General features: G+C 41.3%; 1 protein-coding gene across 7 annotated transcripts in view; it reads right to left on the bottom strand.

The window, feature by feature from the left end:
- FUT8 (fucosyltransferase 8) overlaps positions 1-5,338 on the bottom strand; it is a 306,683-nt gene extending 301,345 nt beyond the window's left edge. For 5 of the 7 annotated variants that reach the window (XM_070469493.1, XM_070469495.1, XM_070469496.1 and 2 more), the window contains exon 1: positions 5,213-5,338. The gene's annotated coding sequence lies outside the window, so the exon portion shown is untranslated. Of the gene's footprint in view, positions 1-3,988; positions 4,116-5,212 lie in introns of those variants that run through there. The other 2 variants (XM_070469494.1, XM_020872898.2) reach the window with 1 other exon arrangement.
- Between the last annotated feature and the right edge of the window lie 7,722 nt (positions 5,339-13,060).

Here is a 13,060-nt window from a genome sequence, read left to right as displayed (position 1 = left end):
CTCTTCACATGTTCTCTTCTACAAAAAGTATCACAAAAAGATATTTTTAAAAAGTAGTAAATGAGTGTAATATTGGGTTTTTAGCAAATAAAGCCTTTATCTTAAAAAATGTAAATGAAATTAACTCTATAGCTCTACTTTCTGTAAAGAGCATGAATAACTCTTATATTGAAATACACGGCATAATCCAATAGGCCCTATTTGCTCTTCTTCCATTAAAAGGAAAATCTACTGTATTGCATAAAGTCCATATGGGCTTTATCTGTAAAATATTATACGGACTGATATAAAGTCATTTAATCAAGGAAGAAAAAACTATGCCAAGTGAATGATATGATTCATTCTATTGGTTTGATTCCTACTTATCCCAAAGAGAAAGTTGCAGGATGATGGAGGATGGTTGGAGAAGGGGAGATGTAATCAGGAAAGTAGAATGTAGAGAAAAATGAAGGTTGAGACTCGAGACTAATCTGTTAGAAATATATATACATATATATAAAAAATATATATATATCCCCATATAACCTTCCTCTGCTCTGAATTTTGAAAGGTCTTTTTTAAAAGAATCAGTTGTAATTACTCCTTACTTTTAGACATGTTACCTTCATTATAACAAACTACAATACAATTCAGTAGCACAATTCAGTAGCAATTCAAACTGCAAAACCATATACTGTATGGTACAGAAATGATAAGCCAGAGAATCATCAACAGGAGAACCAAGGAAAACTTGGTACTGATCCTCTAAATCCCATACCTACAATACTACTGTTGACTACAGAAGACTGGAGATTGACATCTCATTTGAAAAGTACCAATAGGACCAGTATTGATGCCTGAGTAGAAAAATTATGCTGGTTTCAGAGTTGCTTAGAATCTCAATTTTGTTTTATTTTTAAGTAAAGAAACTTAATTACATGTTTATTTTTACATTTGCTTTTATGATTATGAAATGAAAATGCTTTTACTTTTATAAGTGTGCTATAATATGAAATGGGTATGTTCACCATTTAATTAAACCAAAGATTTACTAAATGTACTGTGCAGTGAATCAAAAAGAACCATTAAAGAAATGAAAAAGATATATGAAAATATTCTAGAATATCTTATAAAACTGATTAATTTATAGCATTAAGTTTTTAAATACAATAAACACCCCACTATTCTGTATATCACAGATATTTTCATTCCTTTCAAAGAATCTACTTTTTTATCTTACCACCACCAAAATTCTATTTACACAATGAATAGCAATGGAGAACAACCCAACTACTACCCTCAGAAAATGAAAATATTCTGATTTTAATATACACTATACTCAATGCTAACCTCAAATTTGAAGAATATGTGAACCGTAAGAAGTGAAATCAAAACTGATTGCAGTTCAGAAACCTAAATAAGTGCCACAGATCAAAAAAATTACTGCTTCATATTCAAAGGCACAAGTTCAATTTCATAGATCAGCTGGACTCACTGCATTATATTGCAGGAGAGAGACGTTAAGAAGTGACCTTGGGATCCTGCTCTCCAGATGTTTAAAGGACCCATTTTTTTATTGCAATTACCTCTACTTTTGATAAATACCTAGCTTACTACACACTTGATATCTTTTCTCTTATAAGACTCTACTTGAAGCTCTTTTGAAATTTTAGGTAGATATTATAAAGAAAAAACTTAAGATAAAACATGCACAAAGGGTTAACAAATACTGCTTCCTTTCTGATGCACTGCATAAGAAGGTTAAGAAACTATCACCATATACCCTAAGTTTGGGGACATACTTTCAGAGGTTTAAAGTGAGAAATTAAACAAACCTTATGCATTTATTTTCAGATCACGAAAAAAACTTCTAACTAATTTGTAATATACAATATATATACTCCTCAAGTAACTATGGACAGATAAGATACAACATCCATTATCAATTCCCTCACTCTTTTAACTAAAAATTAAGTTTCTCTTTCTTCTGGTCACAAAAATCTGGTTTGGGGTGTTTTAAAAAGTTCAAACATATATTAAACCATGCTTTGCTTTGGCACTAGCTCCCCCTCCAGACCAACCTACTGATATCACGGCACTTAAAAAAATAAACAAGGAACACAAGTTTTTCCAAGCCACTAGTGATTTAAAAATTCACCACTTTTAAAGACACTCCGATGCCTTAAAATAACTAGTTAAAACCAAACACTGCAGAATGTAACCTAAGGTACTGTTTTTCAATTCTATGTCTCAAAACTGACTTGAAAGAAAACAACTTCAAGTGTCTATTTCAATTTAAGAACATCCTAAAATACAATCTATATAATGCTATGTTTTATGGAAATTATTTTGAATCACTGTCTTAATAAACCACAAGATATTCTTCATGTTAACTCACTACTTGATCAAAGACACATTTTTTACATCTGTTTCTGCTATCTATGCAACTTTCATTCCAGCTGTTCAGCAATTCAAGTAGAATTCTCAGTTTAAAATAAAGCAGGAAAAGGAAAATTCACGCCTCCAAACCACCCTTCTATGTTACTTAAATCCTATTCATTTCTAACACCCTGCATTCTTAATACTAAGCTATAAAATCATAATTTCAAATCTTTGAATTTCCAACTTATCCTTACTATTGTGGTAAGTATAAATCAAACTAAGATTTACTATGTGCATTTTATGATATATTTTACAAGGCTAGCAATGTACAAGGCTTTATTATACAGCATAGGATTTCAGGTTAATTTTAAGTTACTTTCAAGAAGAGAGAATACAACCTACTCCACTACTTCAGCATAACTCTAGAGTGCTGCAAATCTCTCTCCTAAAAAGTTTTCTATATGATGCATTCTTTAAAAGAAATACGCATAAAAATAAGTTAATAAAGAAAATAAATATGCACTTATCCCCAAGAATAACAAGGGAGCAAAAAACTGCAATTAAACCTTGCCTGCAGTTTCTAAAGAGAACCAAGCCAAAGTTCAATCAGTTACTTGTGATGAGTTTAACTGCAAACTGAGAGAAAACTTTTCTCGAAATTTAGTCCACGTTACCTTGAGGTTTAGGGTTTTTCTATAGGAGATTCTGGTTTGCCTAGCTCCACACTCTTGAGCTGGATTAAGTCAACTGTAAACTAACTCAAACATGGGAATAAGAAATAACACCCTGCTCTATCCAAGGCCTCACTCAAACGCTAAAGCTCACCAGGGATAAATTCTAACCATGACACTGCCATTTAACTTAAGAAATACACTGCGTCTCTGACGTTATGTGTGGCTGAAGATTGCAATCCCCACCGTGAGAAAAAAAAAAAACAGGTGCTGCACACGACAGCCCACTCACTCTTGCAGGACAAACCTCCTTTAACTGGAGGTTAAATAAATAAATACTTATGAACTCATTTAACCTTCCCAAATAAGTTTGGAGCTCTAAAGCCGCCAGCTCATCATTTCCACATTAAACGAGGGTGCAGCGGCACTCAAGCCGTGAAACTGCCCTGGCACTGTCCACTCCCCGATTTCCTGCCGGAGAACCCCTCAGGAAAGCCCTTAACGCACAAGCATGCTCCGCCCCACAGTCTGTGACACCAGGGAGAGAGGTGCTGGCGAAAGGGCAGGTAAGAGCAGAGAGGAGGGACACCTCCCACCCCCGCCCCCATCTCCTTTCCTCGGTTTCGGCCCCTGCCCTGACCAAGGATGCGCGACGCCGAGGGCAGCAGCCGAGCCGCTCCACGCCCCGGCCGAGGCGGCAGGCGTCCCTAGTCCCCTGCCCGCGGCCCACACCCCCCGCAACGGCACCCATCAGAGGGTCCCGGGGGCTCCCTCCCCACTTTCCCCGGAGCCGCTGCAAAAGCAGCAGCAGTGGCAGCAACAGGCCCGGGGGTCGCCTCGAGGGGAAGAGAGCTGCGACGGCCGGCAGGCACCTCCCCGGAGCCTCCTGAGATCCCGCGCTTGCCCACCTCCAGACCGCCGGGCGCGCGGGGCCCGGCTCCCAAACGCCCCCTTACCCGAGGCGGGAGCAGAGGCGGTCTCCGCCGTTCCCCAGCAGCCGCCGCCGCTGCAGCCCTCAGCTGCAGCTGCCCCGCGGTGGGGAAGTGGGAGGGGTGGCTGGGTGGAGGATGCTACTCCCTACTGAAGGGAGAGGAAGAAACGGAAACAGGAACCACCGCCGTCGCTGCTTAACGGAGCCTTCGGCGCCACTGACTGAGGGAAAGCGAGAGGCGGCGCGAGCCAGGCAGTCGCTGACAGCGCGAGACCGAGCGCGAGCCGGGTCCCGGGCGCGCGACCCCGAGCAGCGCCGGCCCCATTCCGCGAAGAGAGGAAGGGGACGGGTCGGCCGGGGAGCGGCGAGGGGTGGGGGTCTGGAGCGAAGACAACCGGGCTACTCGCGTTTACCGGAGATAACACGCGCACGCGCCGGAGCGGCTCTGACCGCGAGCGCAGGCGGGGAAACCTCGGCTAGCGCAAGCGTGCCCGCGCGAATGGGAGCGCGCGCCCCCTCAGCGTCCCAAGCTTCTGGGAGAAGGCGCGCATGCGCTGGCCACTGCCTCTTACAGCGACCCCCGCCAGTGCCAGAGCTTCTCCCCGCCCCCTTCTCGCCGCGCCCGTGGACCGCGTAGCCGCAGCGTCCGACTGCCGGGCTGAGCCGCGGGCCACAGCGGGACCGGGAGACTTCTAGCAGGGGCAGCAGGGCTGGGCGCACGGGCGCCGACTCCGACACGAGTGTAGGCCGCCCTCTACCGCTTGAAGGCCAGAGGCTGAAGGAGGCGCGAGCGGAGCCGGGCTTCCCCACTCCCGGGAGCGCCACCTCCGGGGAATGCCGTATTCTCAACCGCCGGAAAACGAATCGGCCCGTGCCAGTTCAGCCCGCGGCCCTTAAGTACCACTGGTACTGGAGATATGAAGCAGGCTCCTTGCTACTTTTTAGGAGTGATCGCTGCTGCTCAGCCCCCGTAGCGCAGGTCTGGCCGCTCCGCTGCAGCTTGCAAAGCACGATCATAGAATGGCATCGCACTCCCTTGCGAATAGCGAAGCCCGGTTTAATCTTGTGAGAGCTGGTCTTCCACATTCGCCCGGACAGAAAGACCCCTCCCCCATGAGAGCCTGGGTTCGGTGCCTGGCCTCTCCCCCCGACCCGCGGCTGCAACAACCCTTCCAAGGAGGAAGTTTATTCAGTACGGGAAAGAAAACATGGGGCGGGGGAGGGAGCTTTTCCCTAGGATGCTTCCTACCCGGCTCGGACTCGGGAAAATTCCTGGCGCCCGCGATGCAGAGCAGTGGGCCGAAGAGCTAGCCCAGTCCAGCCCTGACGGCGAGCTGAGCCGGAGAAGCTGAGCGCGCCGCCCAGGCACACAAAGTAGTCGCGAGCCGAGGAGGGGGTGCTACGACGGCCAATCAGAGACAGGAACCGCGTGAGTGGAGTGCGAGTCAGCCAATCGGAGGGCGGGAGGATGAGCTTCCCGTACCGAACTCTTCCCTGTAGCCTCCGGACCCAGATCGCAAGCCTGGGTGCAATACCTTGAGAAAGCGAAATGGTGCCCCTAAAGACAAGAATGACTTCTCGAGACTTGGATATTTTTAAGTAAATGCCTTGGGAACCCATCACAGAGCGAAGATCGGCGGCGTTTTAGATGCCAAGTATGAAAGGATCACAGAAAAGGTGGGCTGCCAAGACTGCAATCTGCCTAATAATATTAATAAATTTACAATATTTGTTGACACCTTTTTAGAGTCCAGAAACCGTATTACAAAAATACAAATAAGATGCTGCTGATTCAAAAAAAAAAAAGTTTCCTGTCCTCGAGAAGTTTATTTTCCTCTGAAAGAGGTTTGCTGGACCTTGCGACTGAGTTTTATCATCATCCTGTTAGGTAGTTAGAATAGGGAAACAATCCCTTTAAAGAAAAAGCTCTCAGTGAAGTGGTAGTTTCCAGTCATTTTTATGATTGTCTCCCTGTAAGAAGAGAAATTTGAGAAAAAAGTGGAGTGACTGATCTAAGGTTACACAAAAATATATACTGGCAGAGCCAGAACTATATTCTAGCTTAGCATTTATATTCCATCATTCAACCATCATTTATCCTATGCGTCGTTGCTATCACTTACTGCAGCGGTTTCTGCACTAAGTTAATAAACTGAACAAAAGTCTGCTATAATGGCTACATACTTTAGCTGTTGGAATTGAACAGAAATTTTAGACTTATGCCATAGTAAGATAGATTAAAGGCCAAAGTTTCATCAGTCAAACTCTAGGTACTTTTTAGAAGTCAGAGGTGAGGTCGATATCTGCTTTTTTAATTTAAACTGTACTTTTTAACAATACTTTAACAAGCATGTCTAACTTTAAGATCTCCAGTTTCAAAGCTTTCCTTTACATTTGCCTCAAAACTCCTGGGTTTTTAAATATTGCCTTCATTTTTCCTTTCCAAAAGCCTAGGAAGTGAAATACTTATATTCTCTACCTCTTTCTGCTCAAAAAAATAAAAAATCTGTCCAAAGAATGTTTGTCCTGAATTTCTTGCACATTTATAGGACGGTTCTTGTCTTCTTGTTGTTGTTTAGTGGCTGAATCATGTCTGACTCTTTTGCAACCCCATGGACTATAGCCCACCAGGCTCATATTTTCATGGCATTTCCCAGGGAAGAATACTGGACTGGGTTGCCATTTCCTTCTCCAGGGGATCTTCCCCACCCAGGGACTGAACCCACCTCTCCAGCATTGGCAGGCGGGTTCTTTACTGTGGAGCCATCAGGGAAGCCCAAACCTGATAATTTGCTGTCTGTAAAATATACTCAGAGACTAGTCCTTTGGCAATTTGGATTGCATTCTGTTGAGTCAATGGACATCTCAGTCACTGACAGAACACAGCCCTTTCCAGGACTTGCCCAGCATTTAGTGGCCACCTCAGAACTGGAAATATCAGTTAAACAACTGATTTTTGAGAACCAATCTTTACACATTAAGGTCTGGGCCAATAATAAATTTCAAGAAAATTCCCAACAGTTCCAGCTTTTAATAAAACACATTTCTTTTACTCTTACAAAAGAGGTTACTACTGAAACTCTGCCTTCTTGCTGGGTTAAATTTCTGACAGAAAAATATCCCCAAAAGATTCTAAACATCTCTGGCTACCAGTAGACATCTCTGCCAAAGGCTGATTTCTCATAAGCTCCAGCCTCCCTCTATGCTTCTGGACCCTCCATCTCTTCTTAGTCCATCTGCCTCTCATCATGCCTGATGTCTGATATTTGCTTGAGCAAGTAGAACTGCTCCACAACCTCCACGGCTTGGTCACCAGCGAGGCATTAGGCCTATCTTTGCCTATCTGAAAACTTACAGGCAAGTTATGCTCAACAAAACAGGGTACAGGACATTCTTTATGATATGTTTTACTAAGAACTAATAGAACAGATCACCAGCCCAGGTTGGATGCATGAGACAAGTGCTTGGGGCTGGTGCACTGGGAAGACCCAGAGGGATCGGGTGGAGAGGGAGGGGGGAGAGGGGATACATGTAAATCCATGACTGATTCATGTCAATGTATGGCAAAAACCACTACAATATTGTAATTAGCCTCCAACTAATAAAAATGAAAAAAAAAAACTAATAGAACCTTGTCGGTACTTTATATTCTTTTTCACAGCCTAGATTAAATTCTTTCATCAACCAGAACTTGTGGGGTCTTGCAGGTGGGGTGAGGAGGAGTCAACCATTAGACAATAGAAAAGATCAAAATGAAAGTGAGTACATCAGAAGCTATTGTATCAAGAGATTAGCTAGATCAAAGTTAATGAACTTGAATACCATCACATTTCCAAAATCCTGAACTTTCATGTCGGAGCTAGTTTGAAATTGACTACCATTTCATTAATGACAATAATAAAAATAATAGACAAGTTATAATATTGCTGAGTGCCAGGTCCCATGATAAACTGTTTATCTCCATTATTTAATTTTAAAATCAACCCTTTGAGGTGGGCCCCTTATTAGAGTGGTGGGAGGGATCAGAGAGAAAGGTTGAGGAGACTCTCAGGAGGTTCACAGCAACTACTTAGCAAACAGCTTAGAAAATTTTCCATCTTTACCAATGTCAACCAACTGAGTATCTCTCCTGAAAAATTTCTTATAAATTTTAAACAAATTTTTTATCTTGTTTTGTAATTGTTATTCTAGCTACATTTTACTCAGAGGATTCCATTTTACAGAAAATCATCCAAAAAACATCACTGTTACTGCTACATGCAAGAAGGTGTGACCTTAAGATAATCATTTTACCCATTTGGGCCTTAGTGTTCTCATCTGCAAAATAAAAAAGTTGGACTAGATAAACTTTAGTTGTTTGTCAGTTCTAAAACAATACATCTAGCTAGCTTGACACCCCATTGGCAGGAACTACAGCAATAAAATATGGAAAAACAGTCCATACTTCCAAATCCAATAAAATTTTAAGTCACTTTTGAGCCATAGAAATTCCAACTACATCCACTCATTAAAGAGCCAAAGTCAATCTTTCCAATCAAAAGAATAAATGAAGTGATTGATTTAAAGACCAAGGAAACTAGCCAAACTATCCTTGCCTATGACTTGCCTCCATGGCTGAAATTTCTGTCTTCCCCATTATGGTAAAATGTCAGGTACTTCACACTGTTGGTTTCTTATTCGGCATCTATTCTTGTTCCTTCCTTATTAATAGAGTTCCATGTTTTTGTTTTTATCTGTTTGTTTTTTAGATAACCATCCAACCTCCAGCTACAGAATTTAATTTAATTAGTCTGAGTCAATCTGGCTTTCCAGGCATATACAGAGATGACATCCCTGCCACGTACCCCATCTCTTGTAGTTGGATGGACCATGTGACTAATTAAAGTCACTAGTCTATAGTGGGTTATGGATAGAAGTGATATGTGTCACTTCCAGGTAGAACACTTAATTGCAAGTATAAGTCCATCTAGTGTTTACTCTTCCCCAGCCTCAAGACCAGTATTGTTGAAGATAATAAAGCCTTGGTTAACTTAGCTCCCTAAGAAAGGACAATGTGAAAAAAAAAGAAAGAAAGGACAATGTAGAACATCCCACCTCCTTCCTTCATCAAGTCAGGATGGATATATAGTTTGAGTAAAAGCTACACCTTTGTTGTTTAAGCTACTGAGATTTGGTTTTGTTTTTTGTTTTTTTACTGCAGTGTGACCTAGACTCTAAGTTATGCCAGATCCTAGACTATTCTAATTATTACACCTGAAAACAGTGTGAAAGTGAAAGTGAAGTAGCTCAGTCGTGTCTGACTCTTTGTGACCCCGTGGGCTGTAGAAAACTGTGTGAAAGTGAAAGTGAAGTAGCTCAGTCATGGTGCGACTCTTTGTGAGCCTGTGGGCTGAGGCCTACTGGGCTCCTCTATCCATGGGATTCTCCAGGCAAGAATATTGGAGTGGGTTGCCATTTCCTTCTCCAGGGGATCTTCCCAACCCTGGGATCAAACCTGGGTCTCCTGCATTGCAGGCAGACGCTTTAACCTCTGAGCCACCAGTGGTTCTGGGGTAAACTGACCCAATCAGAAGGATTTTTAGCCCATGCTTTGGAGAAAAGATTCTCTCCTTTCTACCAGGTATGAGCAAGTCAGCCTATAACCCAAACTGCCACTGGCAGCAATCTAACAGCCCAGCCATAAGAGGGACTAATTTAGGATAAAGTTGATACACTACGAATGGCAAACAGAGAGCAAAACCTTGAAGATACAGCTGAACTGATGGTTATATCACTTCTGAAGGCTAATCTTCTCTGGACTTCTAAATCTGCAAAATAATAATTCTGCTTGTCCAAAATACTGTAAGCAAAAAATATGTCTTAAATATTTTTAATTTCATCACAGCTCCTGACACAGATCTATCTCAGGAAACACTCAAAAATATGAATGAAATAAAATTTATAAAAAATATAATAGCTCTTATCTTCAGAAATAAAATATTACCTGCATTAACAAAGGGAAAAATGTTATTTGAATCAACTCAATCTTTTTACAGGTGAAGAGATTTAGACTCAGATATGTTACAGGACTCATGACGTTCTCATAGCATTGTTATGGCAGAACCAAAGGGGAAAAAAAAAACTAATAATCACTTTATCAAAAATGACCATAGTTTTCAACTCAAGATGGAGAAGTAATAGACAGTAGATTACCCTAGTAGTTAAAAACGTGGAAATTAAGACAACTGTAGCTTACTTATTAGCTGGATGATCTTGAACATGGTACTTAACCTCCTTGAGCCCTGGTTTTTCCGTCTATAAAAGAGGTTAACAATCTCTAGCTCATAGAGCTTTGAGAAATAAACAACTCAACATGTAAAAAGCACTGAACAAAATGCCAGACACATAGTAAACTTTCTCTATATTGCAGCCATATCAAAAGTTGTGTGTGTGCATGTGTGTGAGTGTGTGTGTGTGTGTGTGTGTGTGCGTGTGTGTGTGTGTGTGTGTGTTAATCACTCAGCCATGTCCGATTCTATGCAGTCTGACCCCACGGGCTGCAGCCGTCCAGGCTCCCCTGTACATGGAATTCTCTAGGCAAGAATGCTGGAGTGGGTTGCCATTGTTTATTCATAGCTAAATTAACTTTTGTTTTCATTAAGATAGTTACTGTTCTCCTTTATCATTTATCTTAATTCAGGCCACTGACCTATGTTTCTCCATCTTGTATAATTATAGTGTAGTCCATACAGTGGTCTAGCCAGCATACCCCTTTCCTAGAGAAATGCTTTTCCCATTTCCACATTTCTATCATATGATAGCAGTCAAAGAAGTCATATTACTGCTGGACTGTCCCTTTGGCCGTAGCTAACTGGTCAAGAGGTGAATTTCTGACGCAAGATGAACTGAGGAAGCCATTCCTCCAAGCTTTTTAGACTTTGGAAGAGAGATCATGTCAAGCCTCACCTAGAATAAAATCCAGGAGATGTCATTGGGCAATTTTTGGCAAGTGGAAAAAAAAAAATATTCTGCATTGGGGAGATAAAGCCAATGGACAGAGGGAAGCAAAGAGTATGAAGAAAATGTCATTGTTATACTGGAATTCCCAGTTCCAGTTTTTCTTGACCAATGGCAGAATCTTGCCTTTCTTCTTCTTAGGCTTGCCTCGTCCAAGGATTTCTCCCATATTCTTCCAATATATTTCCCATTTTGCATAAGCTAATTCCAGGTGGATTTATTTTAGATGCAGTTAATGTAACAATATACTATATGAAATAATAAAGTAAAAATAATAATAAAAGGAAAAGTCTAGGATTACCTATCTTTATTAACAACTTGAGTGGTGCCCTCTAAGAATATGACTGTAAAGTTGATAAAAATCAATCAATAAATTTTTTCAAATGCCAACTATATGAAAAGTACCTGTGGCAGAGACTTCAAATTACCCCCTTTTAAATATTCTCTTGGGATAACATGGTGGTGGCACCTGAAGAGGTGACCAAGAAAAAGAAATGCAAGAAAGCAAAGGGGTTATCTAAGGAGGTCTTACAAATAGCTGAGAAAGGAAGAGAAGTAAAAGGCAAAAGAGAAAGGGAAAGATATACCCAACTGAATGCAGAGTTCCAGAGAATAACAAGGAGAGATAAGAAAGCCTTCTTAAGTGAACAGTGCAAAGAAATTGATGAATCTCTTCAAAAAAATTGGAGATACCAAGGGAACATTTCATGCAAAGATGAGCACAATAAAGGACAGAAATGGCAAGGACCTAACAAAAGCAGAAGAGATTAAGAAGAGGTGGCAAGAATACACAAAAGAATGGTACAAAAACGGTCTTAATGACTTGCTTAACCATGATGGTGTGGTCACTCACCTAGATCCAGACATTTTGGAATGTGAAGTCAAGTGGGCCTTAGGAAGCATTACTATAAACAGCTAGTGGAGGTGAAGGAATTCCAGCTGAGTTTTTTGAAATCCTAAAAGATGGTGCTGCTATCATCTATACCCCAATACAAAATGGTTTTGGTGTCAAAAAAAATAAAAATTAAGCTAAAAAAAAAGATGATGCTATTAAAGTGCTGCACTCAATATGCCAGCAAATTTGAAAAATTCAGCAGTGGCCACAGGACTGTAAAAGGTCAATTTTCATTCCAATCCCAAAGAATGTTCAAATTACCTTACAATTGCACTCATTTCACATGCTAGAAAGATTATGTTCAAAATCCTTCAAACTAGGCTTCAGTAGTATGTGAACTGAGAACTTCCAGATATACAAGCTGTATTTAGAAAAAGCAGAGGAACCAGAGGTCAAATTGCAAACATCCATGGATCGTAGAAAAAGGAGGGGATTTCAAAAAAACCTACTTCTGCTTTATTGACTATGTGAAAGCCTTTGACTGTGTAGATCACAACAAACTGTGGACAATTCTTAAAACAGATGGGAATGCCAGACAACCTTACGTGTCCCCTGAGAAACCTGTGTGCAGGACAAGAAGCAACTGTTAGAACCTTACATGGAACAACAGACTGGTCCCAAATTGGAAAAGAAGTACATCAATGCTATATATTGTCACCCAGCTTATTTAACTTCTGTGCAGAGTGTAATTTCTCACAAGCTGGAATCAAAATTGCCAGGAGAAATATCAACAACCTCAGATATGCAGATGATACCACTTTAATGGCAGAAAATGAAGAGGAACTAAAGAGCCTCTTGATGACGATGAAAGAGGAAAGTGAAAAAGCTGGCTTAAAACTCCACATTCAAAAAACAAAGATTATGTCATCTGGTCCCATCATTTAATGGCAAATAGTTGGAGAAAAAAGTGAAAACAGTGACAGACTTCATTTTCTTGGGCTCCAAAACCACTGGGGACAATGACTGCAGGCATGAAATTAAAACACTTGCTCATTGGAAGGAGAACTATGACAAATCCAGACAACGTATTAAAAAGCAGAGACATCACTTTGCGACAAAGGCCCCACTAGTCAAAGCTATGGTTTTTTCCAGTAGTCATGTACAGATGTGAGAGTGGGACCATAAAGAAGGCTGAGCACCAAAGAATTGATGCTCTTCATCTGTGGTGTTGGAGAAGACTCCTGAGAGTCCTTTGGACAGCAAGGA

The sequence above is a fragment of the Odocoileus virginianus genome, chromosome 6, assembly GCF_023699985.2.
Source record: "Odocoileus virginianus isolate 20LAN1187 ecotype Illinois chromosome 6, Ovbor_1.2, whole genome shotgun sequence".
NCBI lineage: Eukaryota > Metazoa > Chordata > Mammalia > Artiodactyla > Cervidae > Odocoileus > Odocoileus virginianus.
This window is presented reverse-complemented; position numbering and strand designations above follow the sequence as displayed.